The sequence below is a fragment of the Dendrobates tinctorius genome, unplaced genomic scaffold (assembly GCF_039654945.1).
Source record: "Dendrobates tinctorius isolate UK_male_01 unplaced genomic scaffold, ASM3965494v1 ptg000021l, whole genome shotgun sequence".
NCBI classification, from domain to species: Eukaryota; Metazoa; Chordata; class Amphibia; order Anura; family Dendrobatidae; genus Dendrobates; species Dendrobates tinctorius.
This window is the reverse complement of record NW_027361689.1, coordinates 26,451,386-26,476,457: the sequence shown is the minus strand read 5'-3', so window position 1 is coordinate 26,476,457 and position 25,072 is coordinate 26,451,386.

Sequence of the window (25,072 nt, the reverse complement as noted above, 5' to 3'; positions counted from 1 at the left end):
TTCTAGAGATGTTCTTTAGGTGTAAGCGGCAAGAGTGGTCAAGGAATTGTATATGGGATGTGAAGGAGAGATTGGTGTCAAACATAACACCCAGACAGCGTGCCTGCTGCAGGGGTGTTATTATGGTGACACCCACTGAGGGAAATGTCAGATTTAGGGAGGTTAGTAGACTGCGGGAGCAGAAGTAGTTCAGTTTTTGAGAGGTTGAGTTTCAGATAGAGCGCAGACATGATGTTGGACACTGCGGACAGACAGTCACTGGCGTTCTGTAGTACAGCGGGGGGTAAGGACAGGGAATGACGTATATAGTTGTGTGTCATCAGCATAAAGATGGTACTGAAAGCCAAATCTGCTGATGGTCTGTCCAGTTGGGGCCATGCAGAGAGAAAAGAGGAGGGGGGCCAAGGACTGAGCCCTGAGGTACCCCGACAGCGAGAGGAAGAGGAGATGACGTGGAGCCAGAGAACAAAACACTGAAGGAGCGGTCAGAAAGATAGGACGAGAACCAGGAGAGAGAAGTGTCCTTAATGCCTAGTGACTGGAGCCTAGAGAGTAGGAAATGGTGGTCAATAGTGTTGAAAGGTGGAGAAGAATAAGCAGAGAGTGATCACCATTACATTTTGCTGACAGAAGGTAATTGGTAACTTTGATGAGTGCAGTTTCAGTCGAAAGTAGGGGGCGGAAGCCAGACTGTGAAGGGTCTGGGTGGGAGTGAGTGGAGCGGTAACGGGTAAGGTGGGAGTAGACTAAGCGCTCCAAAAGTTTAGAGATGAAGGGGAGATTGGAGACTGGTCTGTAGTTGTTTGTGCAGGATGGGACGAGAACGGGTTTCTTTAGTAATGGAGTAACGATAGAGTGTTTGAAGGAGGAGGGGAAAATGCCCGAGGAGAGGGAGAGATTAAAGATTGTAGTTAGGTGAGTTGCGACAACTGGAGAGAGAGACTGAAGGAGATGTGAGGGAATGGAGTCGGTAGTTGGACGAGAAGAAGAGGGGAATCTGGAGACTTCTTCTTCTGTGATGGGATCAAATGTGGAAAGTGAGCCAGGGGAAATGCAAGGAGGGATGGGAGTCACATCACTTGGTGGTTGGGAGCGGATTTCCTGATGGATATTATCTATTTTTTCTATAAAGTAGGAGGCCAGGTCATCAGTACAAATGTCTGTGATAGGGGCTTGTGCTTTTGGCCTGAGGAGGGAGTGAAAGGTGTCAAAAAGTTTCTTGGGGTTGTTGGTTAGTGAGGAGATCAGGGTGGTGAAGTAGGTCTGTTTGGAGAAGTGAAGGGCAGCGTTATAGGTTCTTAACATAAATTTGAAGTGAAGTTTTCTGGTGTGCGGGTTTTTCTCCATAGGTGTTCAGCACTCCTAGAGCATTGCTGGAGAAGTTTGAGTTTGTGATGTGAGCTAGGGCTGTTTTACTCTGCATTTGGAGGTTCTGAGGGTGAGGGGCACTACTTGGCACTACTTGGCACTACTTGGTCACAGGTGCTTCTAAGAGTGTCGTTGTAGTGATGAACAGCCAGATCAGGACAGCAAAAAGAGGAGATTAGGGATAGTGATGAGTGCAGGGAGTCTGAAAGTGTCTGAAGGTTAATGGCTTAAAGCAGGGGTCCTCAAACTTTTTAAACAGGGGGCCAGTTACGGTCCCTCGGACCGTTGGAGGGCCGGAATATAGTTTAAAAAAAAATTATGAATAAATTCCTGTGCACACTGCACATATCTTATTTAGAAGTAATAAAACAAAAATAGGAACAAATACAATATTAAAAATGAAGTTAAATCATCAAACTTACCGATTTTTTGGGTTCTTCGAATATCCTACACTTCGAGTCAATTTTTTCTCTTTCTTGATCACTGCCCAACAATGCAGCCTGATCAGTACCCAACAATGCAGCCTGATTAGTGCCTATCAATGCAGCCTGATCAGTGCCCATCAATGCAGCCTGATCAGTGCCCATCAATGTAGCCTGATCAGTGCCCATCAATGCAGCCTGATCAGTGCCCAACAATGCAGCCTGATCAGTACCCAACATTGCAGCCTGATTAGTGCCTATCAATGCAGCCTGATCAGTGCCCATCAATGTAGCCTGATCAGCGCCCATCAATGTAGCCTGATCAGCGCCCATCAATGCGGCCTGATTAGCGCCCATCAATACAGCCTGATCAGTGCCCATCAATGCAGCCTGATCAGTGCCCATCAATGCAGCCTGATCAGTACCCAACAATGCAGCCTGATTAGTGCCTATCAATGCAGCCTGATCAGTGCCCATCAATGCAGCCTGATCAGTGCCCATCAATGCAGCCTGATCAGTGCCCATCAATGCAGCCTGATCAGTGCCCATCAATGCAGCCTGATCAGTGCCCATCAATGCAGCCTGATCAGTGCCCATCAATGCAGCCTGATCAGTGCCCATCAATGCAGCCTGATCAGTGCCCATCAATGCAGCCTGATCAGAGCCCATCAATGCAGCCTGATCAGAGCCCATCAATGCAGCCTGATCAGAGCCCATCAGCGCAGCCTGATCAGTGCCCATCAATGCAGCCTCACCAGTGCCCATATTGGTGGAACTCCACTTTTACCTCAGGCTCAGACTGGTGTGGTGCAAGAATCCCCAATAGGCAGCATTGGTCCCTAAAAGGCAGGTAAATGTCCCCAATAGGCAGCATAGGTCCCCAATAGGCAGGTAAATGTCCCAAATAGGCAGCACAGGTCCCCAAAAGGCAGGTAAATGTCCCCAATAGGCAGCACAGGTCCCCAATAGGCAGGTAAATGTCCCCAATAGGCAGCACAGGTCCCCAAAAGGCAGGTAAATGTCCCCAATAGGCAGCACAGGTCCCAAAAGGCAGGTAAATGTCCCCAATAGGCAGCACAGGTCTCCATTAGGCAGGCAAATGTCCCCATTAGGCAGCACAGGTCCCCAATAGGCAGGTAAATGTCCCCAATAGGCAGCACAGGTCTCCATTAGGCAGGCAAATGTCCCCATTAGGCAGGTAAATGTCCCCAATAGGCAGCACAGGTCTCCATTAGGCAGGCAAATGTCCCCATTAGGCAGGTAAATGTCCCCAATAGGCAGGTAAATGTCCCCAATAGGCAGCACAGGTCCCCAATAGGCAGGTAAATGTCCCCAATAGGCAACACAGGACCCATTAGGCAGCACAGGTCCCCATTAGGCAGGTAAATGTCCCCAATAGGTAGCACAGGTCCCCAATAGGCAGGTAAATGTCCCCAATAGGTAGCACAGGTCCCCAATAGGAAGGTAAATGTCCTCAATAGGCAGGTAAATGTCCCCACTAGGCAGGAAAATATCCCCAATAGGTAGCACAGGTCCCCACTAGGCAGAAAAATGTCCCCAATAGGTAGCACAGGTCCCCACTAGACAGAACAATGTCCCCACTAGGCAGAAAAATGTCCCCAATAGGTAGCACAGGCGCCCACTAGGCAGAAAAATGCCCCCAATAGGTAGCACAGGTCCCCACTAGGCAGAACAATGTCCCCACTAGGCAGAAAAATGTCCCCAATAGGTAGCACAGGTCCCCACTAGGCAGAAAAATGTCCCCAATAGGTAGCACAGGTCCCCACTAGGCAGAACAATGTCCCCACTAGGCAGAAAAATGTCCCCAATAGGTAGCACAGGTCCCCACTAGGCAGAAAAATGTCCCCAATAGGTAGCACAGGTCCCAACTAGGCAGAACAATGTCCCCACTAGGCAGAAAAATGTCCCCAATAGGTAGCACAGGTCCCCACTAGGTAGAACAATGTCCCCACTAGGCAGGAAAATATCCCCAATAGGACCCGGCATTAAAAAAAAAAAAAAAAGTACTCACCTATGTCCCCGCGCTGCTCTAAAGAGGCGTGCGCTCGTCTCCGTCTTCTTCCGGCACAGGCCCAGGCGGCGTGACTTCATCAGACCGCGCCGGCGGCGTGATGACAATCACGTCGTCTCTGTGCACTGTGCTGCGGGAGGGCTGCGCAACGCCTTTCCTCGGCGCCTCGTCCCGCCCGCAATTACACGGCCCGCCGACACTAAACTGCAGTGCAGTTCAAGAGCTCAAAGTCGGCCTGGCGGGGGGCCGGATAAAAGTCTTTAGAGGGCCGCATGCGGCCCGCGGGCCGTAGTTTGAGGACCCCTGGCTTAAAGATTTCTGAATGTGTGGTAGGTAGGAGTGTGCTGGGGTGGGCAAGGATTTGTGAGGTTGAAGGAGAGAATGTTGTGGTCAGAGAGGAGAAGTGAGCCCACACACAGCCCCCCCTACATACAGTATGGGTCCATACAGCCACCCTATATACTGTATGAGCCCCCACACAACCTCCTATATATAGTATGAGTCCATACATAGGCTTCCTATATACAGTCTGAGCCCCCCACACAGGTCACTATATACTATGATCCCAAATAAAGCCCCCTATTTACAGTATTAGCCCACACACACAGGTCTCTATATACAATCTTATCCCAAATAAAAAAATCCTATAAACATTATGAGTGCCCACGCGCAGCCCCTATGTATAATTTTATCCCATATCCCTCTTCATACAGTATGACCAGCAGCCCCTGTACAAAGTCCCCACATAGCCCCCAATTTACAGTATGAGCCCCATATAACCCCTATATACCGTATGAGCCCCCAAACTGTCCCCTATATACAGTATGAGTTTTGACAGCCTAACCACATACAGTTGTGGCCAAAAGTATTGAAACCCCTGCAATTCTGTCAGATAATACTCACTTCCTGAAAATGATTGCAATCACAAATTCTTTGGTATTATTATATTCATTTAATTCATTTAATTTGTCTTAAATGAAAAAACACAAAAGAGAATGAAGCAAAAAGCAAAACACTGATCATTTCACACAAAACTCCAAAAATGGGCCAGACAAAAGTATTGGCACCCTCAGCCTAATACTTGGTTGCACAACCTTTAGCCAAAATAACTGCAACCAACCGCTTCCAGTAACCATCAATGAGTTTCTTACAATGCTCTGCTGGAATTTTAGACCATTCTTCTTTGGCAAACTGCTCCAGGTCCCTGATATTTGAAGGGTGCCTTGTCCAAACTGCCATTTTTAGATCTCTCCACAGGTGTTCTATGGGATTCAGGTCTGGACTCATTGCTGGCCACCTTAGAAGTCTCCAGTGCTTTCTCTCAAACCATTTTCTAGTGTTTTTTGAAGTGTGTTTTGGGTCATTGTCCTGCTGGAAGACCCATGACCTCTGAGGGAGACCCAGCTTTCTCACACTGGGCCCTACATTATGCTGCAAAATTTGTTGGTAGTCTTCAGACTTCATAATGCCATGCACACGGTCAAGCAGTCCAGTGCCAGAGGCAGCAAAGCAACCCCAAAACATCAGGGAACCTCCGCTATGTTTGACTGTAGGGACCGTGTTTTTTTCTTTGAATGCCTCTTTTTTTCTCCTGTAAACTCTATGTTGATGCCTTGCCCAAAAAGCTCTACTTTTGTCTCATCTGACCAGAGAACATTCTTCCAAAACATTTTAGGCTTTTTCAGGTAAGTTTTGGCAAACTCCAGCCTGGCTTTTTTATGTCTCGGGGTAAGAAGTGGGGTCTTCCTGGGTCTCCTACCATACAGTCCCTTTTCATTCAGACGCCGACGGATAGTACGGGTTGACACTGTTGTACCCTCGGACTGCAGGGCAGCTTGAACTTGTTTGGATGTTAGTCGAGGTTCTTTATCCAACATCCGCACAATCTTGCGTTGAAATCTCTTTCAATTTTTCTTTTCTGTCCACGTCTAGGGAGGTTAGCCACAGTGCCATGGGCTTTAAACTTCTTGATGACACTGCGCACGGTAGACACAGGAACATTCAGGTCTTTGGAGATGGACTTGTAGCCTTGAGATTGCTCATGCTTCCTCACAATTTGGTTTCTCAAGTCCTCAGACAGGTCTTTGGTCTTCTTTCTTTTCTCCATGCTCAATGTGGTACACCCAAGGACACAGGACAGAGGTTGAGTCAACTTTAATCCATGTCAACTGGCTGCAAGTGTGATTTAGCTATTGCCAACACCTGTTAGGTGCCACAGGTAAGTTACAGGTGCTGTTGATTACACAAATTAGAGAAGCATCACATGATTTTTTGAACAGTGCCAATACTTTTGTCCACCATCTTTTTTATGTTTGGTGTGGAATTATATCCAATTTGGCTTTATGACAATTCTTTTTGTGTTTTTTCATTTAAGACAAATTAAATGAAGATGCTAATACCAAAGAATTTGTGTTTGCAATCATTTTCAGGAAGAAACTGAGTATTATCTGACAGAATTGCAGGGGTGTCAATACTTTTGGCCACAACTGTAGTGAGTGAGCCCCCACATAGTCCCGTATATACAGTTCGAGCCTCCACACTGAGCCCTCTAAATACAGTATGAACTCCCCCACATTCACACATAGAAAAAAAAAGCACATACCTCGCTCCTGTTCCCCGGTGCTCTGCTCCGGTCATTGCTGTGTGCATTAAGTCTCTGCACAGCAGTCCCAATGTGTCATCGCACCTGTTGACTCAGTCACACATGCTGAATGGTGGAAGGAGCCGGTGGCTTCCTCCTCTACCATTATATTCACCGCTACCGGCATCCTGATGATGAATTCATGAAGTAGGTGATGGCAGCAGTGTGGTGCTGCCTGTGGACCACTGTTTTCAGTTATTCAGCTGGGTCGGTTCGTGAACAGCCAGTGGTCTGGTTCTGGCCTGCCAGCCGCACTTTGCCCACGTCTTGTCTAGACGACATTTACACTAGGTTCAAGAGATTTACTTACTGTTATGTCCTCCGGCACTGGGAATACGGAGAACATCCCATACCACTATCTTTGGAAATGTTTCTCTATGTACTGGGATATGTTAGTGAAAAAGAGCACAATGGAGAGCAAATCTCCCATGTGCAGAGTGAAGGTGGGCTTAGTGGACAAGTAAAAGGCCGAGTTAACACAGATTGAAATGGATGTATCAAACTAAACTTCTTCATGTCGAATGATTCATGCCCATATGTTCCTGTACATAACTGATGTGAAAATAAATATTCTTTGATATAGGGAGTAACTGGGTTTTCTTAAATAGAAAGAAATGCAATGGGTCATTGAGACAGATGAAGAAACTTTCCATGACTTGATCCTATTTTCCCTCCGAGTTTAGTTCTATGCACTGCTCTGTATGTCAAAGAAGTTCATTCTTCAGATGTAGGCAATGCTTCTATTATGTGTCCCCTTAGAGAGTGGGGCCCCAGCCTTGGTTGGACTCATTCCCTTTGCTGCTGGGTGGCAAAGACTTACCTTTCTATATGAACAGCACTATTAAGAAGTAAAAATATGGAGAATTGTCCCAAGAGTCAAGGAAACGCTGTTCTGCAGGGCCTAACTATAATTGGTGCAGGGGTTGCAATCGCACACGGTCCTTGGAGTTTTAAGGGCCAAACGGTCATTTGGCCCATATCAGAAGACCTATACTATCACATATCAACTTTAGTTAGGTGCCCTGATTTTTCCACTGGAGCCCTCAAGCTTTACGTTGCGGCACTGTTATTCTGCCCTGGCAAAACCTGATACCACGTTAGGGGTCCTATTCTGATCTTTGTTATTGGGAAGCCCTTTAAAAGTCCAATTTCGGTGGGACCAGCTAACCATGGGAGCACCCCGAATCACAAGACAGAAAATATGTAAAAGAATCTTATGATACAGTTCACCCCTGTTTGATACGTATGTGCCACTTAATCCAGTCTGCTGTTGATGATGCACGGATGAGCTTGTGAGGCGTCATACAGTACTTTGCCAAGTCATAACAATCAAAGTTTGGATCCAGCAGCAGCCAAAAAAAATAGCAAAAATCTTTATTCAAGCTTCATTAAAAATATAATGCGGGCATACTAGTAATGAGAGCCAAGTGTTTGGGTGCATCAGGGAGGAAGGAGAGATAACTGGGTGTTGAACGAACATTCAGAAAATGATCTATTTATTGCATGATTAAAGTTTTTACATGAAACTTATTTTTTAAAATAATCTATTTTTTGTTTGTTCACGTTCATGTCACTGTCTATATTTAATGACATTCTTGAAGTATTGCAGTTTTCACTCTGAACACAGTCACAGTTGGCTGACACTTCCTGTTTTATAGAGATCACTTTTCAGTGGTTATCTCATTATCTCTATAGGCAGGATTATACTGAAAAGTAACATCTGTGTTATGAAGTTGGAAATAATCTAAGATCACACCATAGACAATAAATAATAGATACAGAGAATATAGACAACCTTCGCCTTCCATGCCACTATCCATAATTCTGAAGTACTGCAGTTTTAACTCTGGCCACAGTCACAGTCGGCTGACACTGCCTGTCATGTAGTAGGAATTACTTCTCAGCATTTCTCTTATCATTACAGACGGGATGACACTGAACGATAATACCTCTATTATAAAGCTGAAGGTAACATAGGATCATCCTAGTGACAATAGGTGATAGAGACAGCAAACCTCCTCTCTCCTTTCTCCTCCCCATACTTGCAGTCATCTTTGCACATGGTTGTTGTAAAGCAATTATCAAAAATACTGCTAAACGGAATGTGTCATCCAAAAATTAAGCATTGTGCTGTCAGAGACACCGCACTGCACTTGCTCATAGAGCCAGTGCGCGTGTCCTGAGTACAGAAGCAGTGCTAAAAGATACCTGTAGAGACGGGCAGCAGAGGTGACCATGCGTGCTTCAGGCTAATAGTGTCAGGGTCCAGTCAGCGCTGGAAGGTAAAGAGGCACAGGACCTGCGGACACTGAAACTCAACAATCTGGCACGGGACCTATGGTCATGTGACAGCAAGGGGGCGGGGCTTAGCGTCCTGTATTCAGATAGGACAGGACACCATACAACAACTCAGAGTCAGGCAAAACAGAGGTCACAGCAGTACGGGCAAACGAGGTACAGGAGGGACAAACAGACGGGAGGTCAGACAGAGCCAAAGGTCATACACAAGAGGGCGACGTGGTACCAAGGGGACAAGCAGAGAGAAGTCGGGTCACAAGCAGAGAGTCATACACGAGAGGTAGCGCAGTACAAGAGGGTCATGCAGAACTCGTAACAGGGACAGAACCAGATCACAACCGAACAAACAAGCAAGATATCAGGCACAAGGCACATGTATACAAGAGGTCACTTAACTCAGCCGAGGGCAGGAGTATAAGTGACACCGGACCCTGGTCCAGTGAGCATTAAATAGCCTCCTGCTGCCAGAGAGAGGCAGCACAATTAACCCATAGTCTAACCAGGACGGGTCAAAGCGAAATCCCGTCCTGGATCATGACAGTACCCTCCTCTCAATGGGGGGCCACCGTACCCCCAGGTCTCTCAGGGTACTTGGCGTGAAAGGCTCGGATCAACTGATCCGCATGAACTGATCGAGCAGGAACCCACGAGCGTTCCTCAGGACCGTAGCCCTTCCAATGTATCAGATACTGAAGGGCGCGACGGACCAACCTGGAGTCGACAATTCGTTCCACCTCGTACTCAGCCTGCCCATCTACCAGAACCGGTGTCGGGGAAGATGATGATCCCTCCCCACCGGACCTCACAGGTTTCAAAAGGGCCTTATGGAAAACATTAGGGATCCTTAGAGATGGCGGAAGACTCAACCGAAAAGCCACCGGGTTAACTGCTTCGGTAATTACATAGGGACCTATAAACTTGGGTCCAAGCTTCGCAGAGGGGACCTTGAGCCTTATATTTTTGGTGGATAACCATACCTTCTCTCCGACCTGAAACACTGGACCCACGGATCGTTTTTTGTCCGCAAAAAATTTAAATTTGTCCTGGGCCTTCGTAATGTTATTCTGGACCTCCCGCCATACCTCCCCCAACCGCTGGATCGTCTCGTCCGCCCCAGGACACCCAGAATTCAAGCGGGAAAATTCTCCAAAATGAGGATGAAACCCATAATTGCAAAAAAAAGGAGATGTACCCGTAGACTGGTTAGTGCGGTTATTAAATGCAAACTCAGCCAATGGTAACACAGAACACCAATCATCCTGTCGGGCTGAGGTCAAACAACGCAGAATTTGCTCCAGAGACTGATTGCTCCGCTCAGTCTGCCCATTAGTCTCTGGATGGTAGGCGGATGAAAAGGACAGACCAATACCCAACCTCCTACAAAAAGCTCTCCAAAATCTGGACACAAATTGCACTCCCCTATCAGACACCACATTCAGGGGTACCCCATGCAACCGCACCACATGCTCCACAAACAATCTGGACAATGTTTCCGCATTAGGTAGAGCTGCCAAAGGTACAAAATGTGCCTGCTTACTAAACCTGTCCACTACGACCCAGACCACGGTATTACCCTTGGAAGGGGGAAGGTTGGTGATGAAATCCATGGACAGATGAGTCCATGGTCTCTCAGGAATTGGCAGTGGTACCAATTCCCCGGCCGGCCGATTATGGGGAGTTTTCGCACGGGCACAAACCTCACACGCTGACACATACTCCCCAACATCAGAGGCTAAAGAAGACCACCAGAATATTCTAGCAATGGCCTTCCGGGTCGCTGAGATCCCTGGATGTCCACCCAGAACTGAGTCATGGAACTCCTGGAGGACCTTGAGACGAAACTGAGCTGGCACAAAAAGTTTATCCACCGGCTTAGCTGGAGGTGCAAGAGCCTGGGCTTCTTGAATCTCCCGTTCCAACACATTAGAAACCTCTGCCACCACCACCCCAGGCTGAAGAATGGAGGATGGAGGTTCCGGGGGGGACACCGGATCAAGACTGCGTGACAACGCATCCGCTCTGATATTCTTGGATCCTGGTCGAAAAGTGATCGAGAAGTTGAATCGGGGAAAAAAAAGTGACCATCTAGCCTGTCTGGGAGTCAACCTTTTAGCTGACTCAATGTAAGCTAGGTTTTTGTGGTCCGTGATTACCGTTATAGGATGAACAGCCCCCTCCAAAAAATGCCTCCATTCTGCAAAAGCCAATTTTACGGCCAGAAGTTCCCGATTCCCCACATCATAGTTTCTCTCCGCAGGGGAGAACTTCTTTGAGAAAAAGGCGCAAGGTCTTAAATTGGTCAAAGTGGCGGGTCCCTGGGACAATACCGCCCCCACCCCCACCTCTGAGGCGTCTACCTCAACAATAAATGGTTCAGAGGGGTCCGGTTGGATAAGAACCGGGGCCGACATGAAACATTTTTTCAAAAACTGAAATGCCGCTACCGCTGCGGTTGACCAATTCTTGATATCGGCCCCCTTTTGAGTTATGTCTGTGAGGGGTTTAACCACCTGTGAGAACCCCCTTATAAATTTCCGATAATAATTAGCAAACCCTAGGAAACGTTGCAGACCCTTCAAATCACACGGTTGAACCCACTCGAGAATGGCCTGCACCTTATTAGGATCCATGCGATACCCTTCAGCAGACACAATGAACCCCAGAAAGGACAGTTCCTGAACAAAAAATGCATTTTTCAAGTTTAGCAAACAGACAGTTCTCCCTGAGCCTTTGGAGAACTGCCCGAACATGACCAATGTGAGTCTGTTTATCAGGCGAGTAGATTAAAATGTCATCCAAATACACCACCATAAAACGTCCAATCAAATCGGAGAACACATGATTTATGAAATTTTGGAAGACCGCTGGAGCGTTTGTCAGGCCGAAGGGCATGGCCAAATTTTCAAACAACCCTTCAGTAGTGAGAAAAGCGGTCTTCCATTCATCTCCGTCCCGGACTCGGATAAGGTTATACACTCCCCGTAGATCTAATTTCGAAAACCACTTAGCTCCGGACAACTGATTGTATAAATCAGGAATAAGTGGAAGGGGATAAGTATTCCTCACAGTTATTTTATTTAACACGAAAATCGAGGCATGGGCGCAAACCACCGTCTTTTTTTTTACAAAAAAGAACCCTGCCGCCACAGGAGAAACAGAAGGACGAATATGTCCCTTACGGAGGCTCTCGGAAATATATTCCTTCATCGCAGCCCGTTCCGGACCCGAGAGGTTATACAGGCGGGCTTTGGGCAATTTAGCACCTGGAACCAGGTCAATGGCACAATCAAATGGGCGGTGTGGTGGTAAAACCTCAGCCTCTTTTTCGGAGAAAACGTCAGTATAATCTATCAGGCACTCCGGAATGCCTTCTAGACACACGGACGACACAGACACAGAAACAAGACATTTCTCAGAGCAATAGGGACCCCATTTAACAATATGCCGAGATTCCCAATTAATCACAGGATTATGCAGCTGTAACCAGGGGAACCCCAACACCAGTCCCGCAGGCAGGTTGTTCATTACAAAACATGAAATACGTTCCTGGTGTAAGGAACTCACTTTAAGGAGAAACTCTTCAGTACAAAACACAATGTCATTCTTAACCAGTGGTGTTTTGTCAATAGCAACAAGGTGAATCGGAGTTTCCAACCTAACTGTCCCTAACTTACACCTGGCCACCAAGTCAGAGTCAATAAAGTTCAATGATGAACCACAATCCACGAAGGCAGAAGTGGATGTGGAGACACCCCCACAACAAAGTTCCACTTGAAATGACATTTTAGAAAATGCAGAAAAGGGTACCTGAGAGCCTGGGTGACCTCCACGATAATCACCCGGGCTCAGTCGCTTGTTGGTTAGTGGCCGGGAGGGGCAATCCTTTTTCCCATGTCCAGACTCGCCACTGTGACCACAGCATTTTCTCACGTGCCGTTGTCTCCTTTCTTCCTCCTTAAGGTTGATGGTTCCCATCTCCGTGATTTTCAATGAAGAACTGGCTCTCCTTCCTTGGGAGAATAATGATGTCTCGGTTTGTATCACTCCCCTTGCCCGTAACCTGCGATCCATTCGGACGGCCTGTGTCATAGCTTCCTCCAGGGCATCAGGTGGGGGGGTGGAGAGCCAAGGCGTCTTTCAGATGCTCAGACAAGCCTCTACGGAACAACCCCCGGAGAGTGGCGTCGTTCCAGCAGACCTCAGCAGCCCAGCGTCTGAACTCTGAGCAAAACCACTCGGCTGAGTGTTTCCCCTGGCAAACATTCATCAGCCTGTCCTCAGCCATACGCACCCGATCAGGCTCATCATAAATATGCCCCAGGGCCTCAAAAAATGCATCCACAGTCATACGCTCAGGGGCCGTGGTAGGAAGGGAGAAAGCCCAAGCTTGGGGGCTCCCCTTAATAGAGACATAATGACCCCCACTCTCTGACTTTCATCCCCAGAAGAGTGTGGTCTTAAGGAAAAAAAAAAGCTTACAGCCCTCCTTGAAAACTCCGAAGTCATTTTTATCTCCAGAAAAGGTATCTGGTAACTTCACTGGAGACTCAGGGGAAATTAATGTAACATCCCGAGCCCCCAATGAAAGAACCCCCTGCACAGTGTCGGCGATCAGCTGCTGAGACTGAGCCAGGACTCTTTGTTCTCCAAAGAGTTTCTGAGATATCTGCATCAGATGCTTAAACTGTTCAGAAAGCGTGTGCATAGGATCCATCACACACACAGGTGAATGGGAGCAGAGAAAAAAAAAAAAAAATGGTATGGGTCAGTTATAATGTCAGAGACACCGCACTGCACTTGCTCATAGAGCCAGTGCGCGTGTCCTGAGTACAGAAGCAGTGCTAAAAGATACCTGTAGAGACGGGCAGCAGAGGTGACCATGCGTGCTTCAGGCTAATAGTGTCAGGGTCCAGTCAGCGCTGGAAGGTAAAGAGGCAAAGGACCTGCGGACACTGAAACTGAACAATCTGGCACGGGACCTATGGTCATGTGACAGCAAGGGGGCGGGGCTTAGCATCCTGTATTCAGATAGGACAGGACACCATACAACAACTCAGAGTCAGGCAAAACAGAGGTCACAGCAGTACGGGCAAACGAGGTACAGGAGGGAGAAACAGACGGGTAGTCAGACAAAGCCAAAGGTCATACACAAGAGGGAGACGTGGTACCAAGGGGACAAGCAGAGAGAAGTCGGGTCACAAGCAGAGAGTCATACACGAGAGGTAGCGCAGTACAAGAGGGTCAGGCAGAACTCGTAACAGGGACAGAACCAGATCACAACCGAACAAGCAAGCAAGATATCAGGCACAAGGCACACGTATACAAGAGGTCACTTAACTCAGTCGAGGGCAGGAGTATAACTGACACCGGACCCTGGTCTAGTGAGCACTAAATAGCCTCCTGCTGCCAGAGAGAGGCAGCACAATTAACCCATAGTCTAACCAGGACGGGTCAAAGCGAAATCCCGTCCTGGATCATGACATGTGCTACTTGCATTTTTAAAAAATTTTTAACAAACAGTTTTTTTTTAAATCACAATCTGTAGTTAAAAAAAAGCCTAAATTAATAATCGAAAGTTGCTATTGTCTTTTTTAATACATATCATGATTAGTGATGAGAAAAGGGCCGTGAGGACTGCCCCGATAATCTTGTACAGAAAATAATTTTAAAAAAAATGAAGAATCAATAAAACAAAATGGTATGTTTTAATGTTTCAATATTTAGTCTTAATAACTAAATACAGACAGATTTTGGAGGGACCACAAAAGGTCAGGCTTTATGCCAACCCACACCAGAAGAAGGCAAGTGGAGGCCTTCATGGTGCTGAGACTTAAAAGTCGAAGGGCCCGATTCATTATTGTGTTTGCACCATTTTTGTCTAGCCTTTGGTGGTTTAGACTTGTTTTCATTTTTGCCTTATTCTTCAATTAATTTAAGCCTTTTTTTAAAAGTCTATCTTATAAGTATTCACCTAGTTTTTTTTCTGTTAACCATCATAGATGGGCGCTTGAGGTTTGTAAATCTTTTCAGCTGATTGCTCATTGAAAATTTTACATTTTTGTGCAAAAAATCTCCAGTCTCCCTCAACCCCTGAAATTTTGAGACATGTTAGCAGAACATATGTCTTTTGTGGCTCAAAATGTTAAGAAAAAGGTTGAAGACAAAATAAAGAGCATTTTGGATTTTCCACAAACTTCATGAACCACTTGTGCCATTTTCAAGAATTTGGCCCAAAGAATGTCAATGAGCACCATAGGAAAAAAAAAAGAAAAATGACTTTAAAAAACTGCAAATGATAAATTGGGCCCTTACTTTTCAGAAAGAAAATAAAAATATATAATATAAATTTTGGAAATAAATAAGTACGTTTGCTATAAGTTTAAACACTCATTTCAAGAATACATCACATATTCTTTTTTTCTAAACTTAGGGATCTGCTTTCTTTTGTTCTCATAGTTTCCTTCTGCTGGGTGAGGACGGAAGTGTCATTGACTCACTACAAACCATAACCCACTTTTTCAGATCATTAGTTTGTATATCTTTTACTCCACTCACACTACCCGCCATTATTCTGCCCCCCTGTGAATAACAATATGGATCCTTATATCTGAATTGAATATAATATAATCAGAAAATGAACTATTATTTAAATCTTGTTTTTGGGTTAAATATATATTATTTTTAATTTTAGCGGTGTTTTTATATTTCCATATCCCAATCTGTACTCAAAATAAAAAATGGAAAACTTTCAGAATTCACACTGTCCTTTAGGGATTTTAGACAAGAAGTTCCTAGTGTTTCAGGAAACAATACATGTACATTGCCAAACTGAACAGACTCCAATCCTACCTCTTGTACTGAAGCATCCAATGAGTGTAAGTGCTCAGCATGTGAGGCAGATCTGTTAAGCTTCTGGTCTGGTTGGGTACATGGACCCAAGGTATTGGTGCAGCTTTCAGAGGACAAGTGGAATTGTGGTCAATAGGAATTACTAGAAATTCAGTGACAGATTTAGTGGAACCCAGCAGGGATGGATGCAAGTAGAAAGTCAGGAGTACAGATAATGGAGCATACCTGTGACAAGGTGGCACAGGGTGGTAGTTGTGGGCGAGTCCATTAAGCCACAGTCAGCGAGCACCCCAGCTGTTGTGAATTCGCTTTCTGGCCTACCTCTGGTTACTGCTGAGGGTGGTGGAGCTGGTCAGGTTGATGGAGGGGTTGCAAGTTCTCTTTCTGGGCTCCCTCTGGTGGTTACTGGAGGTAATGGAGCTAATCTGATTAACAGAGGCTTGCCACCTGATAATGATGATGACGATTGGAGATCTGGGGTTTCAGACTGGATTTTTGACAGCCGACGCCCTCTATCCCTGCTGGTGATTTTTTCCTGCCTCCTGAGGTCTTAGTTTCAAGCTCAGTCCCTGCATGCTCAGCTAAGTGTTCTTTTGCTATTCTGTTCACATTTGATCTGGTTTTGTCTATTTCAGTTTTGTGTGGCTCAGCCAGCTTCGGCTGGGGCTGTGCTGAATCACCATCCATATGTTACTGCTTGTGCCAGTTTGTTTTTGTCCCTTATTAGATTGGCCTCTTTTTGCTCTGCTTTCAGAATATACCAGAGTGCTGATATAGTGAGCGAAGCCGTGCGATTTCAGTATTTTTGCATCAGACCTTTTTGCAGGGTTTTTTGCGTGAATGCAGACAGTGTCTTTCCTTTCCTGTCCTGTCTAGTCAGTGTGGGCCCCATCATTTGCTCAGTCTATTTTCCTACCTGCGTTTGTGTTTTCATCTTGTCTCACCGACAATATATGATTGGGGACTATCTATTTCTTTGGGGTCTGCTCTGGGGCAGTTTAGATTTCCCCTTTCTGGCTTTTGGCTTAGTTAGTTCTCTGGCTGTGCAGAGGCGTCTAGGATCATCGTAGGCATGCTCCACAGCTACTGCTAGTTGTGTGGATAGGATCAGGGGTCTGCAATCCGCTTAGTTACCAACCTCTGGTTTTCTGTGGCTTAGCTTGGGCTTGCTCTCCTCCTCGGTGACCCAATCACAACACCCAGCACCTTGCACACGGAGAGATGGGTGGAGTGTAGTACTCACTGCTGTTGCTGGGATTCCCTCAGTCTCTGTCACTCCAGCCTCTGGCTCCCAGGTTCCATGAATCACCACAACATCACAGTTCTTTTCCAACAGTTGACTAAACTAAATGGCAAGGCATCCATCACATCAGCAGCACAGTTCACACAGGGCAACATTTCCTGTCCTTTCCCTGCCTTCCAGGCAGACTCTAGTATCTCTGTCATTTCTCTCTCTTTACTCTCGGTGTTCACGGCCGTACCTCTATCCAGACTCTGTCCTGTCTGCGCTTTCCTCTGCCATCTGGGCAGCATCTTTGAACAGTTTGTGTCCCATCTGTACTTTCAGCAAGCTCCCTGTCAGCCCCTTGTCCTTCCTGGGGATGATCCTGTTGAGCTGGTGCCCGACTGCACTATTTTCCAGCCTGGGGTCCCTTACTGTCATCCGCAGCTTTACCCCCACGGCCTGTAACTGATTCACTGTATGCGTCCTGCCCTTGGGCAGGCTGCCTGGGCATCTGATTCTAAACAGGAAGTGCCTTTCCTATATCTCCCTGCTTCGTGCTGCTCTGCTCTGTGCCCCTCTCATCTACTTAACTCCTTGCTGCCTGTGCCTAAACTAATACCATTATCTATCCTAGTCTCTATCTCTAATGTGCCCCCCTTTATTCTAGCACCGCTATTACTCTATGCTAACGTATATCTCTTATTCTAGACATATACACAGTACATGGAAAATACATGACATCACAGTACATAAACATTACATTACACATTAATAATAATGAGGTGCCGCAGGCAATTGTGTTAACAGTGTCCAGGGGAGAGGAGGCACGTGAGGTGCCACCTCCTTACATACCAAACAAGGAACACTAGAGTCTCAATCCCAAGACACCGGTGTTTGTGTCAATTCACCTTAAATAGATCTAGGGTGAAGATGTCATTGATCCGTGCTGCGCAACCAGCAAAACTCAACGTGAAGCACAACAGAGGACAGTAGACCTCAGAGAAGAGAGCGGAGCAAGAGATATTCGGGACAAGTGTGTAACAATGAGCATGTGCAAAGGTCATTGTGAAGGGAGATGGAACAGGGTCAACTGTAACATCGCCTACTGCAATCCTATGTTATGAGCTTTGTATAAGCAAAGTTACCTACAGTATCATTGTAATCCTGCCTCTGATGATAATGCATCTGCTGAAAACCATTCCTAACATAACGGAAATATAACAGTAAAAAAAACTAGTGTTCAGTGTGAAAGTTGCAGGAATATTAATTTTATTTTTTGTAATGAAGATTATGATATTAAATTAAAAAATAAATACCGTAATATATAAAAAAATATGTGATTAAAACAATAGGACATTTTTTGATGATTGTTTCTCAGTAAAGATCAACTTTTACATTGATTCCTAAAAAAGTATTACAAAGAAGCAGATCGCCCCTCTGTGGTTACTTGATAATGCACCAGAAGCTGGGGTAGGCTTTTTTAGTAAGTTCCTCATTATGGCTGCAGATTTACACAAGTCCATGTGCTCTGCGTAAAAAAGATTTAACTGGATTTTAATTGCTTTTCTTGTATTTTTTTTTCTCCTCCAGTCCCCTTTTTACTTCCCAGACTTAGGGAATGACTCCGTAAACTTCAATCTAAACGAAGTCCTAATATTGTAAATGGAAACCAGGCGGAATGAGGTACTTGGTTTTGATTAATTAATTTCCTTTGGTAACCTGTTGTATCCTGTATCCTGTCCTGACCTCCACCCTATGAAAAAGCTGAAAAGTGGATGCATCCGTTAGCGCCATACCCTCGGCTCGGTGACCATGGACTTTGTTGTTAATGAAAAATGGTTACTGCGGTATTAAAATGCCGACTGATGTTAATCCGCCCAATGTGCCGGTGGGACGACATCTGTCTTGTGTTTGGTGCTAATTTCAGCTCAAATGTAGCGCTTGTTGCTACCGTGCACAATTCACTGGCATCATTTGTGTATTCAACAAATGTCGGAGGGATTAGGATGAAAGTGGTGAATACATTAGATGTGTTTTATACTGCTGCTGTAATCATTCTGGTATGCAGAAATAAACAGATGTAACTGGAACCATCCTCCCATCTTTATAATTGTAGTTTTAGTGAATCTCCCGAAATTAGTTATGGGCAGATTCACTCCATTCGGCCAGCAGATTTGACCCAGTCTGAATAAAATCAGCCAAATCGAAACTGGCCCAAAAAGTCATTTATTATTCTCTGAGGTCTCTCCTGACCCAAAAACATATAAAGAAGGGGATGGAAGGGGTTAAAGAAAAAAAAAACAAAGTTCTCACTTGTCTTAAGAACTCACCTGACTCCTGGTCCTCCATGAGGGTCTTCGGTTCTTCCAGTGCTGAGGCCTTCAAGGTGTGGAGCAATGGACATCATGGACATCAATGAAGTGCATCGCCTCCCACTTAGCCACGTAAGTCTCAGCACTTGGAGAGCTGAAAATCCACACGAAGGGCCAGGGGAGCTGTGAGGGCAACATAAGCAGTCGGGTAGGGGCCTAGGACAGGTGTGAGTTTTTTTATTTAAACCCCTTTAATACTACAATAATGAAGCATATAGTGAAAATGGTAGTCACCTTTGAAGCTCACCATCCAGCTGAAGGACCAAGGTGACAATAACAGGGCCTTCACCAGGCCATGGTTGCCATGGCAACCTATAATGATCGTGTCATGGGCAGTCGACGAAATCTGATGTGAGCGAGCCTCAGCAATCTCGCCATTTATACGCCACCGTCAGAGATTGACAGCAGTGTTAAAATGGTTTACAATACGGATTGGAGCTCAGCTCTTACCACGTCTGTTAGAAACAGATGCCGGCAATGTAATATAGCCATTATCTACTGGCGTGCAGTAAGCTCAGCTCTTGAGACTAATCCACACACAAGAACCGCCAAAATCATGTATAGGTTTGTGATTTTGCGTTAAGGACCCAAATGGACATCATTTTGCTGGAATTGTCCTAATAGAATCCAGAAATTTATAGCTTCTGGCAAATATGAAATTTTGGGGAAATTCACACTAGATTTGATTTATTATAAATCGAATCTGCTCATCGGTAATCGTAATATCATCAGGGCTGCTCACCCTCAATGTGGAAGTGAGCGACAGGGGCGTATCTAGGGGGGGGCAACCGGGGCACTTGCCCCAGGCGCAGCCGGCAGGGGGCACACTTGGGCCGCCTAATGCAGCGGTCCGCAGTGTCCTCCCTGGCGGCTGCGTTCTGCCACCCCCCGGGCCTGAGAGTCGGCGGTTCTCTGTGTCAGCTGTCAAGCTGACAGCCGGCACAGAGAAGGTGCGCGTGCCGGCTCCCAGGGAACAATTGTACTGACGTCTGTATAGACGCCAGTACAATTGCAGCTCTGACCGCCGGGCCAGAGCGACGTCAGCAGCGTGACATGTCCAGAGTGAACGCTCAGCACTGGTGGTAAGTGTGCTCCAATGTGGAGCTGAAGAAACCACCGAAGATGGGGGGTGTTAATGTGTGGCGATGGGGTTAATGAGTGGGGGGGTTAATGAGTGGGGATGGGGGTTAATGTGTGGGGGGTTAATGAGTGGGGATGGGGGTTAATGTGTGGGGGGTTAATGAGTGGGGATGGGGTTAATGTGTGGGGGGTTAATGAGTGGGGATGGGGGTTAATGTGTGGGGGGTTAATGAGTGGGGATGGGGGTTAATGTGTGGGGGTTAATGAGTGGGAATGAGGGTTAATGTGTGGGAGGTTAATGTGTGGGGATGGAATTTGTGGAGGGTTAATGAGTGGGGATGGAATTAATGTCTTGGGGGTTAATGAGTGGGGGATTTGGAGTGGGGGGTACATAATGTGTTGGGGGATTTGGGAGTATGGACGGTGGGGTTAATGAGTGGGGATGAAATTAATGAGTGGGGATGGGGTTATTGTTTGGGGGGTTAATGAGTAGGGATGGGGTTAATATGTGGGGGATTTGGAGTGGGGGGTACATAATGTGTGTGGGGGGATTTGGGAGTGGGGATGGGGGTTATTTAATGTGTGGGGAATTTGGAGTGGGGATGGGGGTTAATGAGTGGGGATGGGGTTAATGTGTGGGGGATTTGGAGTGGGGGGGGGCGCCGAACCAAATTCTTGCCCCGGGTGCCAGGAAGCCTAGATACGCCTCTGGTGAGAGATGTCGTACATCCTTTTTAAAGGTTATTCGATGTCCAATTGGAGCACGGCATGTTCACCCGGTGTGGACAGGCCCTAATGTAGAGGCCTCAGCAGTCCTGCTCTGCTTTACTGACAAGTCATAGCGTTTCAGAAAAACAAACTGTAAAAAGCATGAAATAAGGTGAAAACTTCTGAATAAGCCAAGGAGGCTTTGGGTTGAGTCTGGAGGGGGACCTCCTGTTCTTCCCCAGTGACCGGGCCCAATAGCAGCTTTGTTGTCTGCCTTCATTAGAGATAGGCCATAAACTGAAATGGCTGTACATATTCACATTTTATAAATCATATACACCAACAAGCTTCTTAAATTGAACAAGTTTGTAAATGCATTTTATTAACCATCTCCTGCAGAGCTTGACCCGTGCAGGCGACCGTATTTTCAGCCAAAGTGCTATCTGACAAAACATCGGATCGCACTTGGACGAATGTTATTCTATGGGGCCATACAAATGTCCGATTTTTTTCCTTGGACCTAGTCTGCCCGAGGAAAAAATTGCAGTGCGCATAATTTGGGTCCGTAACTCAGATTATAATCAACCATGCAAGTCAATGGGTACGTCCAAAAAATCAGACTGAAATCAGATGACATCTGAATGTAGTCCAGTTTTCACCAACTGACAGAATGGAGAAGATTGAGAATTTTTCTTTTATTTTATCAAAATCTGATCAGAGTGTGACCAGCGTAATCGGCCCGATTCTCTCAGATGAGAAATAATTTTGTTATGTGACCCTAGCCTTATGTTCACATGTTGCATTTTTCCAGTTTTTTTCTTTTTCTGCTACAAAAAAAACAGAAGGGGGGCATGAAAAATGCTGCATATAATATGTGGTTTTTGCAGCATTTTTCATCCATTTGAGTGGGTAAAAACCGCTGCAAAATGCTCTAATATTTGACATGCTGCGTCCTGGCAAAAACACAGCAAGAGGATTTCCTCTTGTCCTCATTTGTTTCCCCCTCCCTTTCCCTTTCTTCTTTTTCCTACCCCCAGTTCCCTAAAAATTTGTACCCCTTATAGAAAACGAATGCTGAATTTTCTTGTTATTTTTGCTGTTAGAATTCTTGTACCAACATTCTTAATGAAAGAATTTATAAAAATAAATTAATTAATTAAAAAAAAACACAGCAAGGCTCAAAATATGCAAGGAAGAAAAACAAATGCGTGCATGAGATTTCAGAAATTTCATTGATTATATGCACCAAAAAAAGCTCCAAAAAAAGCAAAAAAATGCTTCAAAAGCGCCACTTGTGAACATACCCAACCGTTTAGCTAGGCGTCTCTAACCCAAAGGGATAGTTAAGGCCCCCATACATATTGGACAGCTATTTCTCTTGATTTCCCCAAACACAAGAATGCTCAACTTAGCCAAGCGCTCCTTGGATGTGGGTCGCCCTCCCAGGGCTGTGGGCTGCTCGTTACCGGGCCGGCCTCTCAGAGGGGAATGTCACAGCAGCGGTGACCCGGTCCGTGGCCCTGGGCGCCCATGTAAAAGGGGGGGGCAGCAGTGATGTTATAGCCCTCAACAGGTATGGCTGTAGTCCCAGGGCAGAGTAGATGAAGAGGATAGGTGTTGAGGAAGAGGGTGCAGTGTCTGGCACAGAGGTATAGCAGTGCTGAAGAAGTTGCAGGAATAAGGCAAGGACACAGCAGAATGTAGTTTCTTTACCTTTACTTTGTAAGTGCAGTCCAGGGTCCAGATTACAGATGGCACAGGAGATGATTAGCCTGGAAGCAACTTAGGAATCTCTCTGTCAGATGGGTTGTGTGGTCTCCTCTCTAGCGCTTATCTTTAGGTACTTGCAGTATGGTGTTACACTGAAGTTCCACTTGCTCATTCTCTTTAGAACTCCCTCGTATGGCAGACAGCTGTAGCCTTCTATCTCCTTTGGCTCACACGTCGCTGTGGTGCCTCCGAGTCTTAGATGGGAATAGAGCATTTATACCTTCTTATTCCTCTGGTTTCTGTTGCAGGACCATCAGTATCTATACAACCTTGGAGACCAGGCTCCAGTTCATGCGCTCTAGCTGGGAATGAGCCTCCACTCTCTGCTCAATCTCCCCGCTCTTCTCCTTACGTCCACACACTTCACCCTCCTCACAGAACTGACTAAATCTCCCCTTCCTGGCCCCCAGAGAGCAGCTCTTCCCCCAGTTTTGGTTCAGAGCTCCCTCTGCTGGCCTGGAGTGGGAACTGTGTTGTGTGTATTGATTAACTGCTAGGCATGACATCACACTCCCTAGGAGGAAGGTAATGCCATTGTGGCGACCATGCTCTTGGGGGCGCCACTGATGTCTATGACAGCTACTGGTGACTAGAATAGGTGCAGGGGTTGCGATCGCACCCAGGCCTTGGAACCTAAGGGGCCCCAAAAGTCTTTTTGGTCTGTATGAAAAGACCTATCTATTGAAAGCTTGCATTAATTGGGGGCCCTGTTGGAGGTTTTGCAATAAGCTTCAAGTTGCACTGACAGACTCCTCTGGTAGCAGCCTTTGTCCAGGGAGAACACAAGGATTGGACGTCAGAAATCCAACAAGGATCCTTCTTTTCACCAACCTCTTGTGTCAGAGGACAGTCAGGAGGCCCCCATAGACATCAGAATGCTGTCCAATCCCACTGATATCGTCAGTTTTGACTACAGTCTAATGTGCAATGAGACCTTTAGATTTAGATAAGTATTCAGTGCCTAGTGTTAAGACTACACCTACCAGGATGCAAATCAGTGAGCCAACATTGAGCCTCCATAGTAGCCTCCATATTACTGGCTGATCATTACGCATAGCGGTTCTTCTTCAACCGATTCTTATGAATGACTTCAGTTTCCTCGTTAATAAGGGAGAAGGTTTTGTGCTTTTGGCTTAGCGTAAATCCTCTCTTAGTTAATCTTTTCTTGAAATATATCTGGAGGAGAAAAGGTAGCACCTTATCATCATGACTTATGGGCAGATCTCACATACACACAATCTCAGCTTAGACATTTCAAATTCCACTTGGATGTTTAGTAATACTCCCATTTGTGCATAAATCACTGCTAAATACACATTGTGAGTTCATTTACGGTATGTAAAATAACACAAAACAGAAGCAAACACTCTAGAGATTGACTTCAAAAAGCTTTCGGAGACAATTGGAATAAAGCAGCTTTCCTTGCCATGTAGCCATTTGTTATAATCTCTACGTCAGGCGGTGATCACACGTTTAAATCATTTCCACAAATTCTTTATTCTTTCCAATATTGGAATGATTTGCAGTATGGTTTCAGAAAAAAATATATATATGTATAAAATAATCTTTTCAAATTTAGAATAAAGAGCTGGCGGGTGTCCAGGAATCATCTGAAAGCGGCCGATACATTAAAGTCTTGCGCAAAAGAGAGTATTACAACTATTATGGGACCTACATACAGTAGGTCTGTGGACCCCTACTGTACCTCTGTATGTCCATGATTTCATAAGGGTGCTTTCAAATTACGTATAGTAGATGCTCGGTGACTCCCTCGGGGCTTACGTCCGAACACCCCGCAAAATGGGATTCGGGTGTATGCCCCGGCGGGGTCCATAGACTATAATGTTGCTGGCAAAGCACACGTGGACGCCTACTGGAGGCAGACACTGAGGCATAGTAGACCCTGTCTGGCTATCCGCCTCCAGTAGGCGTACACATTCGCTCTTCCGGCCCCATCGGTGCATACGTTTGAATTCCATAATGTGGGGAATTTGGACATGTGCCCTGACAGGCCACCAAGCTTATACTAAATGCATTGTGAAGCATTATTGGGGAACAGATTTCATATGAATATAAAAATATTATAGCATACTCCATCAGGTATACAACTTCTATAAAAGAGTAACAAAAGGGAGAACTGCAGGTGTGATGTGCTTCTGGTGAAATATTTTCAGGATTCAATTGAATAGAAATAGATTCTAGTTTATTTCCAACGCGTTTCTAGGTCAAATGGACCTCTTACTCAGGTATTCCTTTCTGTTTGACATAGAAACGCGTTGGAAATAAACCCGAATCTATTTCTATTCA